Here is a 15,476-nt window from a genome sequence, read left to right as displayed (position 1 = left end):
CCAGATCACAGCTTATTCAACAGCCTCATAGCATGATCAACAGGCTATTTCCACCTTTAACTGTGCCCCTGTCAGCACATCCCCAGATGCTACACGCTGCCGGCCGAGAGATTAGGATTGGCACATTCGATAAGAGCGTAGAGCGAAGGGATAGCCTCAGAGAAAGCACTGAGCTACTGGCTGCTAACCACGGCGCTACGCTTAAGTCAATGGCTGGCCAGCTTCTTTTTTTTTTTTTTTTTTTTTCCCAAGATGGTTGTGTAACTTGGAATAAATGAAGCTTCCGCCTCCACACCAGCTACCGAGGGCCAGGGGGAAGAGGAGAGCAACAGGAAGCGAAACTGTAGCATAGCTGATAGTCTTTTGTCTAATCATTTATTGATTCATGTGCAAATTGTGCTCCTCTGGTGACACAAGCAACTTTTCTGTCAGGAGAAAGTTTCAAATCCAGACACAACCGACTAAAGCCAATAAGTCTGCAACGCAGCACTATGCATACTTTTGCAATGGCTATCGACTTGCCCTTTTTGTATTTATTTTTAATGTTAGCAGCTATTTTTGTAAGCCACTAAAAGGTCTATCGGAGGTATTGAATCTTTTAGCTATGAGTGGGTGGTCCTCAGTACGGGATAAAAACAACAGCCACAACCAAGGAGCTTTAGTGTCTCTCTTTGACTCTGAAAAAGGTTTATTTTGTAATTTAGGTGATTTGTCAACATTTGAGTATGGGCCAGTATTAAGTATAAAGCTAGTTTTTAACAGTAGTCATCAACCATTATGTATTATAAAGTAATACAGATATGTAAAGCAAGAGTACTTATGATAATAATAATAATAGCAGTGTGTGTGTGTGAGATGTTTGATACTCTGGTAGTATTGCATTAATATATAAAGTACTGTCAAACTTTGCACTTGTTGTAAAGACTGAAGTGAACTCTTGATGCACTGCAATAGAGTCCAAATGATATTTGGTTGGATAGCTGCAGAAGATGCTCGGTTCACCTTTGATTTCCACCCACTGCCGCCTACAGCCGCTGCTCCTCTCTGCAGCAGCAGACACTGCAGTGATGCACTACACTGTGGACATGGCCCTAGTCTATTTCAGCGGAAGAACGCACCAAATAAGGGGCTCAAAGAGACCTACCCACCGAGGAGCAGCCTCCTACACCACAAAATAAGATCAGAGTAAGCTCTTTGGGCTGACAGCCTGCATATATTTTTAACAATGTCTATCTGATTGTACTTTTACAGGACTCTCCTCTTGGTTTTTCATCAGTAAAACTATTGCAACCTTTTTATTTATTTATTTCATTTGATCCCTCATGTACACATTTGGTCGCCCAAATATTGAGCAACTGTGTCCCTAGAATTAGCCGTCACATTAAATTTGTGCGAGTCAGTATTATGATAAGAAATCACTGCCGACCAGACAGTGTTACATCATAGAAATACATCCATGTGCTGGACACAGGAGGCGAATATGAAACAACCTTCATTAACAAACACCAACTGAAAAGGCAAAGCCTAAATAACCTGATGTACATGTTTTAGCCAACAGCTTCTTTGTGATTGTAGCATGTGCAAGTTCAAACTGTTATTTACATAATTGTTCTGTGAAATACCCTAAATGTACAGATCTAGACTCTGGTTCAGGCACAAGCACTCACAAACGTTTTGTGGAGCAGGGACAGACATCCTTAACTCATGTGCCATTGCTTTAGCATTACATACAATCCTTTTCTGTTGATGCTATATGGAAATGAGGAAACAGGTGTGGGAGGCTTAAGGCTGGCATCTTGACTCACCTCATTCAAGTTCTGTGTAAATGTTGACACATCTCCATGGAAACTGCTTGTGTACCGTGTTTAGTCGATGCATAATTCTTGTGGTTTACAGTTTGTTTTAGCTTAAAATATGCAATAAACAGAAATTTTATGACAATAGAAAATGTTGGCGCTTCTGTTCTATTTCAGATTATGCCTTAGTAAAATCTGAGCAGTTTTAAGTATTCAACGTATGTGATTAAAACTAATATATGGCAATAAATAGCCTTCTGGCTAACTCTTCAACCCTTTCAAACAATCTAATAAATGTTCTTATGCATCTATCCTTGATAGACTGAAAAATCCACAGAGCAGACTTCTTTCTTTGGAAGAGATCTGACTTGCTTACATTCCTGTATTCATGGCTACACCACATCCCCATTCAGTCTTCTATTGCTCCTCAACATGAATTTTTACATTACATGCTTTTGCACATCGATCCCAAAAAACATACACAATGATCTACTTATGCAGGTACTCTACTCCTATACTCCCGTCGCCCACTGCTCTTTACTGGTTGTCACAGCGACACTGAACAACGGGTCAAATGAAGAAGACAAATTTCCCTACGTGCACAATAAAGGCTCCCTCTAGCTCGTTCAGATTGTGTTTTTTGTCACCGTCCTCTTACATTTCAATGGACATGGGAGCCTTTTTAGCTTTGCGTCTGGAAATGGCAACCGCTCAACACTTAGCCTATCAGCGCAGACAAAGATGAATGATGGTTTGTTCTAGCCTCGCCGCCAACATGTTCGGGGGAGGCTTTTCCACATGTGGGAATTGAGAGGTGCGCCACTTTCTTAATTAGGCTGTTTTGTCATGTAGCGCTCCCGTCTGTCTGCCTCGACTCGAGCTGACAGGGAGAGACGACGAGGTGACACGCAGGAGTTCTTTCCCCCGAATACCTGCTTCAGCCCGAATCACACTGTTCTAGCCGCCAGTGTGGGAAGTTGAGCTTTAATAATGCCTAACCAAGTGTGAAGGGCATGAAATAGTGTGGACAGGCTTGTGCCGGAGACAGATGAAACCATCAGGCTGTCAGAAAGGTTCAACCATTAGCGCCCACAGTGACATTAAGATTTTGACCTAATGTACAGTTGGTTTGAGAGGAATTCATACCACTAAATATCCCTTTATCATTATACTACTGAAGTCACATGCTAAAAAAATAACACCCAATATTATGCATCAATACTTTCTGAATTATGTTGTACAACAGATTTATAATCGGAGTGGAATGAAATGGGCCTGCTGTTGTGTAGGATACTTTTGCTCTGACATTAAGAAAAAGGTCCGGAGCTGTGTTTCGGCCCACTGGCGCATCTTTGAGTAATCTCTGAGGCTATTTTCAGCAGCCCACAAAGCTCCTCCTCAGGTTTTATGTATCCACGAAATGCTTTTCTCACCTCTGGATCTGTTGCTAAGCTTAATCCTTTCACCGCAAAGTAAAAACACTCGCCATAGCATCATCACAACTAGGGAGGATGCACCGATACCACTTTTTCTAAAACCGATACAACTTGCCGATACCGAATACCGATACGAGTACAAGGCATTTTCTATCACATACTTTTTGAAGTGAATAGACGGTTTATAGATTGACTTTTTCACAGCAGATTGGTTAGGAATTTGTTAATTTACACAGAAGTTATATCAGAATTGAACAGATGCCATTTTATTTTTTATTTTTATTGCACTGTCCATCATAGACTGAGCAGATCATATCCAAAAGCTCCTCCATGCTTGTGCTTTATATATATTTTCATTTATATATTTTTATTTAACAATATATAACAATATTGAGATGGTTACTTATTTCTGCAGCTAAAGGGTCTCTTTTCACCTTTACTTCAGCTCCGTGTAGATTTTCTTGTGTGTTTGTTGCAGCTTAGCGAGTAGCTACAGCATTTTGATGGTTTTGCTGCAGCTCATTTTCGCTCAATATGGACATGCTGTATCTCTTTAATTTGAATTTTCTGAAGACTTTTTAGCTGGGTTAGTTTTTCAGATGAATAAGCCCCTGGGCATAAAGCGGCGTAAGAATCGCCAGAAATGTTAGCTTCGAGTTAGCGGCTAGTTAGCAACATTAGCCTGCGTCTTGTAAACACTGCAGACTCCACGCTGCAGCACTAACAACATTTAGCTCTGGTTAAATCCAGCACAGACTCTGATTTAGGGAGTGTCGTCTGTAATAAAGTCAGCTCTATGTGGAATATTGGATTTATACTAAAGAATTCTCCAGTTTGTTTTGCTCTTTTCTCTCCTCAGTGGAGAGGTGCGTCCCGGCCGCACGTCAAATGGTATCGGTTTCTGGTATCAAGACCTCATGAATGAGTATGAGTACAAGCATGTGGTATCGGCCCGATACTGGTATCGGTATCAGTGCATCCCTAATCACAACAGCCAAACAAGCTTTCTTTTCATTGATACCGCTGCGCAGCAAAAGGGAGCAAGGGGGGTGGGGGGGTGGGAGGAGCTTATGGGGAATGAAGAGCTCTTTTAAAAGTCAGAAAGTGAAGTAACTGGATTTTTATATGTATAGTTTCAGCTGTTTAAGATCATTTTTTGCATTTAACCAACCAACACAGTGTACGATAGTTTGATTATACAATATAGTTACAAAAAGCAATGCCTTTAATGTATTTTTGGTCAACATACAAAAAATGTGTGATTTTAATATGAGATTGCTGTATAAAAAATATAGGATTTCTAACTATAATAGTGAGTTTGTTGCGCTTCCTCATCAGTTGCATATTTTTCTACATAAAAGCAAATGGTTTATTGTCGTTGCCCTTGATCTTCCTCCTTACATTTTTTTTTCTGCCACTCCCTGTCATCTCTCCTCTCTGACCATCCCGTCACCGCCTAAACCCAAGTACTCTCCAGACGTTTCAATATAGCTAAGCCCAGTCCTACAATGTCTAATGCAGTTGACCGCGTTTGAATTTTCCTCTCTATGTAAACAACACCGAACAAAGCTGAGCGGCCCTTAAGGTCGTAGCGGGTGTTATGGAGATGCCCAGACCAGGTCACAGCGATTGTCTCACACTCAACAATCGGCAGCATAAAGGCCTGTTTCTGTGGCAACCGCATGTCTAGCACCACGAGGATAAAAGGCTGCTTCGTGCCATCCACCGAAGGATTTACATGACAAATTAAGCTCTTTTATTTGAACACAACAGCGAGAGATTGGTTATGGAGCCACGTTTACTGTCAATAAATATGTATACGGTCTATGAAAATGGGTAATGGATTAAAGGGACCTAGTATTATCAAGACAAGCAGCATACTGTATGTGTGGGAGGAGAATATCGTACAATATGTGGCAAACGGCATGCGGCAGATTGTCATTTTAACAGTTTCAAAGCCAGAATACGTTTGCTTGATATATAACACAATATAGCACAGGTCAATGCGGACTTTGTGTGTCACTCAGATGGCACTTTTTACAGTCAGGGCTGCTTCGACGGAGCCCGACCTGTAACCGCCCGGTCATTAGGGCTGCTGCGTTGGAACACACCGCCACACTCACACCAGTCATCTTCGTGCTGCAGACTGACATAAGACGTGACAGATATATGTGTAAAGGCCAGAGCTCATCTGTACCACCGACTTACTACAACCGCCAACCATCTGCTCCGAAACGCACACAGACATCAATGACAGCTCGACGAGGCTTCACGAGACACCGTAAAATCTCACTGGACGGCGGTACTCTTAAAGGTTATATTAGTCTACACTCTGGCGGCTGGTTCTGATCAAGTCATTGTCACGAGGAAAAACAAGCTTGAGGTCACAGTATCTGCTCCTTCCTTATTGTTCCTGAATGTTATTTATCATGTTTTTGATTACAATACTAGTAAGCCCTGGTGCTGAAGATATAGCTGTGGGGATCTGCTGCAACTCGGCTGGAAAAATCTTACTTGTCATGACCCACATCACCAACTAATATTTATTTATTGTTCATTCATCTCTATTAGCCTTTATATTGTTAAAGGCTATTCTTCATGTGGTCCAAGCAACTTTACATTAAAACACAAACAACCTCAAAATAAATCAGTGTGCCAGCTGCACTGGGATCTTTCCCACTTGAACCCTACACGACCTCGGAGCATTTCATCTGAATAAGATAACACAACAGCTAATGCACATTGGTTATTGAGATGCAAACGTTACATGAACGTTTCTTCACTCCAGATATAATTCATAACACACTAAACAATGTTTTAGTGAAGGATCAGGTTCACCTCAGTCCTACAGTGGTAAAGTTAATATGTTATGATTCACATCTCCACAGGGGCCATTGTGGTCTTCAGCCCAGAGGAAACCTACGCATCCATGAGGAGAACATGTAAACTCCTCCCCCTTCCATCTGTGAAGCACGACTGCTAACCGCTGTGCCACTGTGCTGCCCATATCTGAACTTAGACCAGTCTGATCATCTCCAAGTACAAGTTGTAATTACCAGTTCCAGCATCGTTCCCAGGGGTTTATTTCTAGTTGGAGATTGGAAAGTTACCAGTTGCCTGGAACGCTGCAATCGCTCAGTTGCTGCACGCCGCAGAGACATCTGCTCCATCTCCACAAGTGGCAAATACAATTGTAACAGATAAAACATATTTTATTAAATACCGGTACATCTTTATCCTAAAGGAATATAAGGAAGCAGTTTCCAATGATTATCCATCAGATTTTTTAAGCATCCAAACAGCTGCAGTATTTTAGTTTTTTGTTTGAACAAAGTATTGGATATGTTGTTTCCATGGTGACTTTCTGTGGGCGGTTAATTTTATAAAGTTGAAGGTTTCCTGACAAAGTTTTCAAGAACTCATATCTCATTTGTAGTACTTTGCCTTCTTTAAAAGAAAATGTACTTGCCAGGTGGTCATATTTTGAACATAGTTTTCAGGTGAAATATTCCATTTGCTCAGATGTTTAATCTTGGTTTTTTGTTCCAGCTGTAGGAAGGTACGACAGAATGGCTCAATATTCACTTATTTTACAAACCCAGTCTTGCCATAATAATGTAATACATAACATTACAAGCCAAAATGTTTCTGTTGGCTCTTCTAATGCAATGTCATGATAGCACATTTTATAACAGCATAAGCTTAACTGCTGCACAAAATCAGAACGACAGATGGTAGAGGGACACCAGTGGACAACTAAAATGGAAAGTGCCCAAGAAATTACAAATATACAGGTCTGTTTTTATTTACTTCGAATGCAGGGTGCCGCTTTGTCAGACCTGGGAAAATCTGTCCTCCAATGATCTTTTTTATATTACATTTATAATTAACACTAATGAATTTATTATTTTATGGCTCATACTCTTAAAAATGGTTATTCACTACGCGGCTATTGTTTCTTTGGCATTCCCTGAGTTGAAAATTTCCACTGCACATAATTAAAACCCAATTTGGTTTTAATGAGGGTTAATGAGGCTTTAGAAGAATTTCAATTATGATAGAAGCTGCACTCTTCGGCACTCATCTTCACCCTTTCTAAGTGATATTTGAAGCCATTTCCACCTGTGACAATGGGGTCTAAAACACTAACAGCCCCTCAGGACCCTTTACTTTGAGTGCAGCACACGTGGATATTGGCACTGAGCGGTAGGTCCACCTCACAGTGCAGACGGCTATGGAAATGCTCCACATAAAAGCCACTGTCTCACAGCCTAATATAAAGTGAATGAGTCATAGCCTTAGCCTGCTGTGCAGCTATTAAAGTCCCACTCAAAACATCTGAAGTGACTTTAAATATGTTTCAGAAAGTGTGACTAATGTTCTTTTATCCCCACCCTAAAATTATTGTTTGTTTTTTTTGCTAAATAATGTTGGTCAGCACGAGAGTGAGAAGTTTTCAGTTTACATTTGTCATAGTTTCACAACAGAAAGAAGACAAAGATTCAATAAAAAGTTGTAAGAAAGAGAGAAATTACAAAGTCAGAAATGCTTATGAGCCTTATTTGGTCGCACGGTGATAGACTATAGACTATAGCGTAACATTTTGCGATTTGTAGAAGCGCACTTTCAGATCTTGCCAGACTTTTAAGTGGGAAGTGCGTGTGGCGGAGAAACACCCATGGCCGATGGTGATGTTATGTACGCAGCCTTTTCCTCCAACCAGACTCTGCGGCCGGGAAGGGGTTGTTGGGGGGGGGAGGGGTGAACATGTGCTTTTGTATTGCTCTTGGTAGCGCCTTTACGGCCGATCCCTGCCACAGCGGGACCGGGGTCACATCTCTTTCTTTCAGGACACAAACATTGTTTAGCTCATGATGGGTTAATAAAGTTTTAGTTTGGCTTGTGAGAGCCTCTAATGCTAAAGGGATTTTCAGGATTTTTGACATAGGGCCTCATTTCCTAGTCATCCAGAATGTTGTTGATTTCTGGAGATATATTTTTTTTTTAATTCATGCAGTCCTTGAAGAGTTTAGTGGTGCTAGGCTAGTGCTAGGCTAACGCATGTCTACTAGCCTGCATTAAAAACAGTCTGACCCAAGCACAGTGTGCTTATAATCAATATAATTATTTTGCGTTTAAAAGAACTTAAATTTGAGCAGCATCAGCTTCCTGGTTGTAAGCTGTGCAGCGGCGGAGTGATCTGCAATCTTTCTACAAATCAGATATGGCAACATTTGGAGAACAACCCCATGATTTTGAAGAGGTTTTTAATGCAGGCTACTTGTTACCATAGACATGCGCTAGCCTAGCACTAGCCTAGCACTAGCACTAGCCTAGCAACACTAAACTCTTCAAATATAAGGACTGCATGAATAAAATAAAATAAAAAATCTCCAGAAATCAACAACACTCTGGATAACTAGGAAATGAGGCCCTATGTCAAAAATCCTGAAATATCCCTTTAAGGGAGAACACAAGGCAGCGTGATGTAAATGAGGAAATGAATGCGTGGCTGCCATCAGAGCAGTGCTCTGAGTGCTGCTGTAATAAACCACGCCTCAGTCCTCTGTCTTTTTAGAAGCAACGCCCTCTCACAAGTGGTGAAGGCACTCGGAAAATAACCATCACTCGGAACTTGTGCTGTCCTTATTTCCAATAAGGAAGTGAAAGCATGATCATCAAAGGTCAACCAGAGAAAAGTAGGTTATTGTTTACATATTCCTTTCTATACAAAGTTGACATACATTATTAATTTAGTATTGTTTATTTATGTAGTAGTAGGTGCAGTAAAAGCATTTATTTGACAGAATACTGCTGTACTTGTGGCTTCCAGACAATAAGTGTTCTGTTCATTTTCCCTCCTACTTTATCCAAATAGATTTTATTACTGTTGACACATGTAGTTTCAATTTGGAAAGAGGACGAGCTGCCTACATGGAGAAATTTCAATTAGAGACATTATTGAGTCCCGTCAGCAGCAAAAAGCACCTTGATTATTTGTAATAAAATAAAGTGTGCGACATCGAAGTGGTGAACATGAAGATATGATTTAGAGATTTATTACCCCTGACTAATTGGGATTTCGCTCACTCCGCCCCGCCACCTATACGATAAGACACGTAGGGGTTGTATCTTTATTCTGTGCAAAAGATATATTTGAGAATAATCTAAATTTGTGATATGACGGCGCAGAAATCCATTTTGAAATGACATATAATCAGCCTCACCCTAATAGGTCTTCTCATTTCCCTGCGTTTCATTTGGGCTTCTTCTGAGCTTTAAAGTGGTGGTAGACTCTTAAGCACACACACCCCCCCGAGGCTTGTCTTGATGTTCATTTCTCCCTTTTATGCATCTTGTAGCATCCGAATCCTTCCACGCTGTTAAAATATGTTTTGACATAAATATCTGACAAGCGCTGTAATCTCCTCCTCAGGTGCCGTGACATTTTCCCGTCCAATTATGACGGAAAAATGCGCCGTTTTGCCGCACGCTGACCCCGGCCAACTCTGCGTGGTGTAGTTTAATGAATTATAAGCCGATGATGTGAGTGGACTTAATTGGTTGTCTTCGTATTATCAAAGTGATTGTGCCGCTCTCGGAGATGGTGACAGGAACCAGTGTTTCTGCACTGATCGTATAGTACTGTATTTTCACAATTCAGAAGGAAAATATCAATCCAACCACATCAACATATGCATAATGATAATCGAACTACAAGTTTGTTTATAATGTAGAGCAGGGGACAATATCAGTCTATCACCTCACAGAAAGATCAAAACCGGTTCGTCTGTGCGGCCTCCAGAGGCGAGTAGAGCCGTCACTCAAGTAAAAGTATTGTTACACACTTCATTCAAGTAGAAGTAAAAAGTAGTGACCCAAATATTTATTCAAGAAAGTTGGTTAAAATACTGTTTGAGCGTAAAAGTCGGATTTAGTATTCGGTGTTACTTGGACCAACAAAACATATAATAATACAGAAATACTGATATTTACATAACAATTTTGAGAGAATGTACACAAAAAAGGAATGATGTTTAAATTAGTTAAATTATTACTTTGATCCATTTTCACCCATCACCAAGAAGACAAAAGAGTAACCCGTATAGTTGTATAGGTTCATTCAAAATAATTAGTTGAGGTAAAAGGTACTTTGTGGTTTAACTTAAAAAAGGTACCAAAGTCCAGGTATTTCAGTAAATGTAACTGATTGGCCAGGGGTCTCCAACAGGCGACCCGCGGGCCACTTCCGAACCCGCCAGATGATTCAATCCGGTCCCTCACTTGTAGTGCACAAATTCCTATGCCAAAAAACAGCGTCTCTACGACATTCCTGTGAGGAGTTATGAATATTTAAGGAAATGCTCTCTCCAGCCACTAGGGCGCAGTGTAATTTACTTAATTAAAACATATTGGAGCTTTTCATTATGGACCCCGGGAGCGTCACGTGACCTCCGAATGGATCCTCAGTCGGTGCTTGTTCATCCTGTCTCCGTTATTTGCCAATGAGTGATTAACAGTGTCTTGTCTAAAAAAATAAATGGCTCAAGATGACGTGGCAGACAGTGAGTTACTGGTGGACAGTCCCGAGCATCATGTTAAAAACGACTTCACCGGAGGAAACTTCCTGCTCATCACGGTAGATGTTTTTGTCTTGAAGCTAACGGCTTACACTAATTAAAAATTAAAACAGCAACAAGATTTTGAACGAGCCTGGCTTTGGTCGCCATATCATTTCTGTTCTGTTAGTTCACAGACGTTTGTGTCAGATTTCGTTTCATTTTGCACAGGCCCAGTGGAAAGGTAAAGGTGAACTTTATGTTGTTGAAACATTAACCATAAAGCAGCCGACCTCTTTGTAGTCCTTTTCCAATAGCAAAGCCAAACCCAGACACGCAGCAACAACAACAGTAGTGCGGGTTGTTTTAATGCTTGCTCTGGAGTTATATCACCCTAAAAACAAAGCCATAGAAGTCTGCAGGCCACGAGGTGAACACTGCCTCCTTTTGAAAGAGTTTTTCAGGAGCCAAAAACAAGAGGACGCACAGTAAGCTAACGATGGTAGTATGTGAAAACTAACCGTTTTAAGCAAGAACCTCTGTAAAATATAAAAGTTCTTTGCAATATTTAGAGGGATGGACTGTCTGCTTCCAGGCGAGGTGGGGGGAGGGGTCTAAAACAGCACCTGGTCAGATGCGTTTGCACCAAGTGGAAATGTTGGAGCTTGCAGAGTGGAGATGAGCCACACTGAGTACAGGCTTGTGCTTGTGTTTACTGTAGGACTGTTCTCCACCTGTATACGGTCCCTTAGATTTCTATATCACATGAAGCTGTGACTAAAATAAACACCAACAAGCCCTCTTGCATTATGGATAGGTTGTGTGTGGATGGTGAAAATGGCGTTTCCAAATCGGGCTAAGGGTTTGTTTAGACTTGAGCGGCTGTGTGTGTGTTGTCCATATTGATTTTACTGCAGGGGAAGTGATTTATCAGAATTACTGAAGGCTGCTGGACACCCTGTGCATAAATAATGAGGCGGTGCGGCTCTCATTTAATTAGGTGGGCCCTCTGTGTGTCTTTTTGACTGCAGATGTATTAGAGACTCGTTCATAAATGTATTAGTCACTGATTTCTCCCCTGTCCTCCCTGGCTGTCCCATTACCACAAAGCTACACTCACTCCAGGGACAAGTGGGTTTGCTCTCAATAGTTCAGCTTGTAAGTACCTTGCAAATAACAGGAACATAATACAGCATTACGACACAGTTGACACGTTTGAAAATGGTGAAACAGTATTGTTTTGCTGTCAATTGGGTTTCTAAATAGGATTGCCAAAATAGCTTCTTTTTTTAGGCGTTAATGGTGCTATGGAGCCAGATACTCCCTGGATTAACATGACAGGTGGGGTATAGTTGATAGTGTCAGGGTCTGCAATCTTTTGAATCTACAGAGCCGAAACTAAAAACTAAAAACTGTGTGGATTGGTCTGAAAACATGAAATCATTTTTTTACTTGGTGGTTTGCTTTGCCGTGTCACTACAGCAGCCCACTGCTCAGTGGAGATCAACAGCTCCGTCATTTTAAAGGAACTGGTGTTTGGGGAGCAGGGAAAGTCCTCGCTTTGATTAATTCACTTTATCATTTTAATGCGATGCATTAACATGAACACATTTTCCAGGTCCTAGCCCTGAAGTTCTAATTCCACTAACAACATGCTTAATTCATGTCCTAAGATTTGCAAATATTCCATCAGATTAAGAGGACATTTTGATTGATCAAAAGTATATTCGATATCACAGGCAATATTGCTATTTAATGTCGGAAATGTTTGCTTTTTAATGGCTTCATTTATTTATGTATTGGTTTATTTGGTCGGGAAAGTGCGTGTTAATGAACACACCACACCGGATTGTAGCCATGGGCTAATTTGCATCCATTGTCCCACACTTGCATTCTCAAACACACTCTCATTCATCCAGGCCTATTGTACATTGTTCATCTTGGCACAGTTCATTTCATACATTTTAAGGTTATTTCTTTCTTTCTAAAATATAATTGAAGTCAAAAGTAAAAAGGGAAACAGGGATAAAATCAAGTGAATGTAAATAAGTGAATGTAAATAATTGATTAACTCGCAGCCCATCCATCCACAGATAAGATTCCAATGTCTGACATTATGCATCCTATATTAATACAATGCAAAAATAAAGGTGTAAAATAAACACCTCAGAAAAAAAGTCCTGTTAGAAAAGCAGAGCTGGCTGAAAATAGCGAGCTTTCACAGTGCGCCGCAGGAACACTCTCACACGCTCCATAATCTTGAGTGAAGGCCAAGTTTATTTTCTCTTGTGTCCTTTTAATTACGCTGCTATACTGAGTTGGACAATCTACAGTGCGGATTGGTGAAATTCAGCTGGGTTCAGAGACAATGGCTCACAAAAGCGTGCTTATGTAACAATGAAACAAAGCATAAACCAGTGTAGTTTGTTTAAGTACATGCCACATTCTACCCCAAACTTTTGATTAAAAGACTCTTCATTCTTCCTCATTTATTTCTGCCAGACTTAGACAAAAACAGAGTGAGGTGCAATGAATAGCCCACTAAATGGATAAACTTCTCTTTTGAGACGAATGAGTGATTTTTTTAGGGGAAAACAATCTTTGGTTGAAGCTCGGAGTATAAGGGGTCGGGAAGGGAACTGAAATCCACTATCATATCATGATTGGTGCGATGTCATGGTGCTTTGTACTGGAGAGGTCATGGTACTGTCAAATACAAGCATCATATGTCTCTCTTCTTCAGTCTCCAGCCACCTATTTTCACTGCTTTGATCACCGGCGATGTTGAGGGTCTTTACAGGTTGCAGGTTCCAAGAGGCAGCGTGCTAACCTAACTGCTTATGTGAATGCATCATAAGCACCAGGGAGGTCTAAACCCATTGTTACGTAACACACTTTTATCCAGCGGGGTTTGGGATGCCGTACTCAATAATACTCTACTCGTATGTACTTCTGTTTCCATGACAAACGAGCATGTGATAAACCGATAAGCATGTGGCCATGTGTTGTGCTAACAGCGGCTAAATGGTACCGATCACAGTTTACAACCACGGTAAGATCTTGTGAAATTATAATCTCTTAGGACATGGCTGTTTTAGTGAGGGCTGTCCTCTCCTCTGGCAAATCCGAGGCAAGCAGTCTGCTTCTGTCACATTAGTATAAGGATAGTATAAGTTCACTTTGGCCTGAGGTGGTAGACGGTGCCAAAATGCACCCTGTTTGGCCCTCGTCGGACACGGCTGCACTTAGTCCAAACCTAGTTAAACAAGGGTAGATGGGCACCAGTCACCACTTTGAAATTTCAGTTGCCTCAAACACATGACTTGAGTTTGTTTAGCCTGCTCCTGTTAAAGGAGTAAGCCACCATTGTTAAATACTGAAATATGTTCTTACCTAAGCTTAGACGAGTAAGAACATATCTCAGTATTTAAAAACAGTGGCTTATTCCTTTAAGGTTGTATGACAATAAATACTACTGGTGGTGTTTTTTACCCTGCAGTTGTAATCTCTTAACCTTTTAGACCATAACTAAATCATACCCAGGGCTCTCAGGTCTCACATTGATTGGCCTTGTGACACACACGTTTGACCTCAGTCACACACCACACCGCCGATTTCTCACGCTGAAAAACCTTGCATCGGAACTACAATATTGTGGCAAACGTCAAGAATGTGTTTGCCGATGTGCATGACTCAATTAAAAACAGCTTCTCTGCGCTCACTTTGAGCTCCTCCTTCCAGGCTCCAGAGGGTTTGTGTGCCTATGGTTGGGGATTATGCTGCTGTCTGTGGTGTGGACTGTGCCAGCGCAGGCTCAGTTTCTGCCAGATAGACATATTGTATTTGTATAAGGAGGTCTGCTGACCTCCTCTGGATATATGCATCATGGGAAATAAGAAAAGAATGACGCAGAGTTTGAACTTACAACCCTTGTGTCATAAGTCGGAAGACTGTTCAGGTGAGCTAAACCTGCAACAATCCTTTTAATGATTTTTACCGCACTTTGTCATCACTGCTGCAATCTTCTCATGCCAAGCATTGATCAAAACTTGAGATCCATGATGACACCTAATCCCTAAATCGTGTCCACTTGTTCCCAAGGTTATTTCTTTTCTATTAGACTTTAGCCTATATTTTTATTATTTGCTTATATTTATAACGTAGAGTATAGGTAAAAGACCAGGCCATATCAATTAGTGGAGTAATAATACCTCTATGTGGAGCAGGGATGGGATGGGCAGGCTGATGTTTTGGCCGCTGCGTTGGAGTTGGTTTGCATTTGTGAATCACATGAGAGGTAATCGGTGACAAAATGATTGGCCGACAGTGACAGACAAGTAAAGTGATGGGAAAGGGCTGGAAAAGGCTGTCTCTCTGTTTGGATGTGCTCTTGAGCTTTATATGTGCGTGTGCATCCGTGTTTCCTTGCTGTTCCCCTCGAGATGACTCGCTTCCAGAGTCTTATTCATTTGTTCTCATTTGGCTGTCTAACACTTAGCACGCTGTGGCGACGGGCTGCTAATGAAAGTAAAAGCAGGATGGAGATAATTACAGTTACAGGCCGATCAGCTGCTGTTCTGAATCCATTAACATGTCATTTGGCCCAGGAAGGAAATTCCCGATATTTATGTTTTATAACGGCAGCAGCGACATGATGTGGTCCATATGTGGTCCCAGGGCACGGA

The 15,476-nt window shown here is 41.1% G+C and overlaps 2 protein-coding genes across 6 annotated transcripts in view; both read right to left on the bottom strand.

Moving 5' to 3' along the window:
- Positions 1 to 15,476, bottom strand: part of dlgap2b (discs, large homolog-associated protein 2b) — a 78,955-nt gene that overhangs the window by 34,692 nt on the left and 28,787 nt on the right. The window lies entirely within an intron of this gene.
- rars2 (arginyl-tRNA synthetase 2, mitochondrial) overlaps positions 3,518 to 15,476 on the bottom strand; it is a 109,320-nt gene continuing 97,361 nt past the window's right edge. Inside the window, exon 21 of the transcript XR_013793690.1 lies at positions 3,518 to 3,533. The gene's annotated coding sequence lies outside the window, so the exon portion shown is untranslated. The remainder of the gene's footprint in view (positions 3,534 to 15,476) is intronic.

Source organism: Gobius niger (assembly GCF_951799975.1).
Source record: "Gobius niger genome assembly, chromosome: 15".
Lineage (NCBI taxonomy): Eukaryota > Metazoa > Chordata > Actinopteri > Gobiiformes > Gobiidae > Gobius > Gobius niger.
The sequence above is the reverse complement of the archived record's forward strand: the minus strand, read 5'-3'. Positions and strand labels throughout refer to the sequence as shown.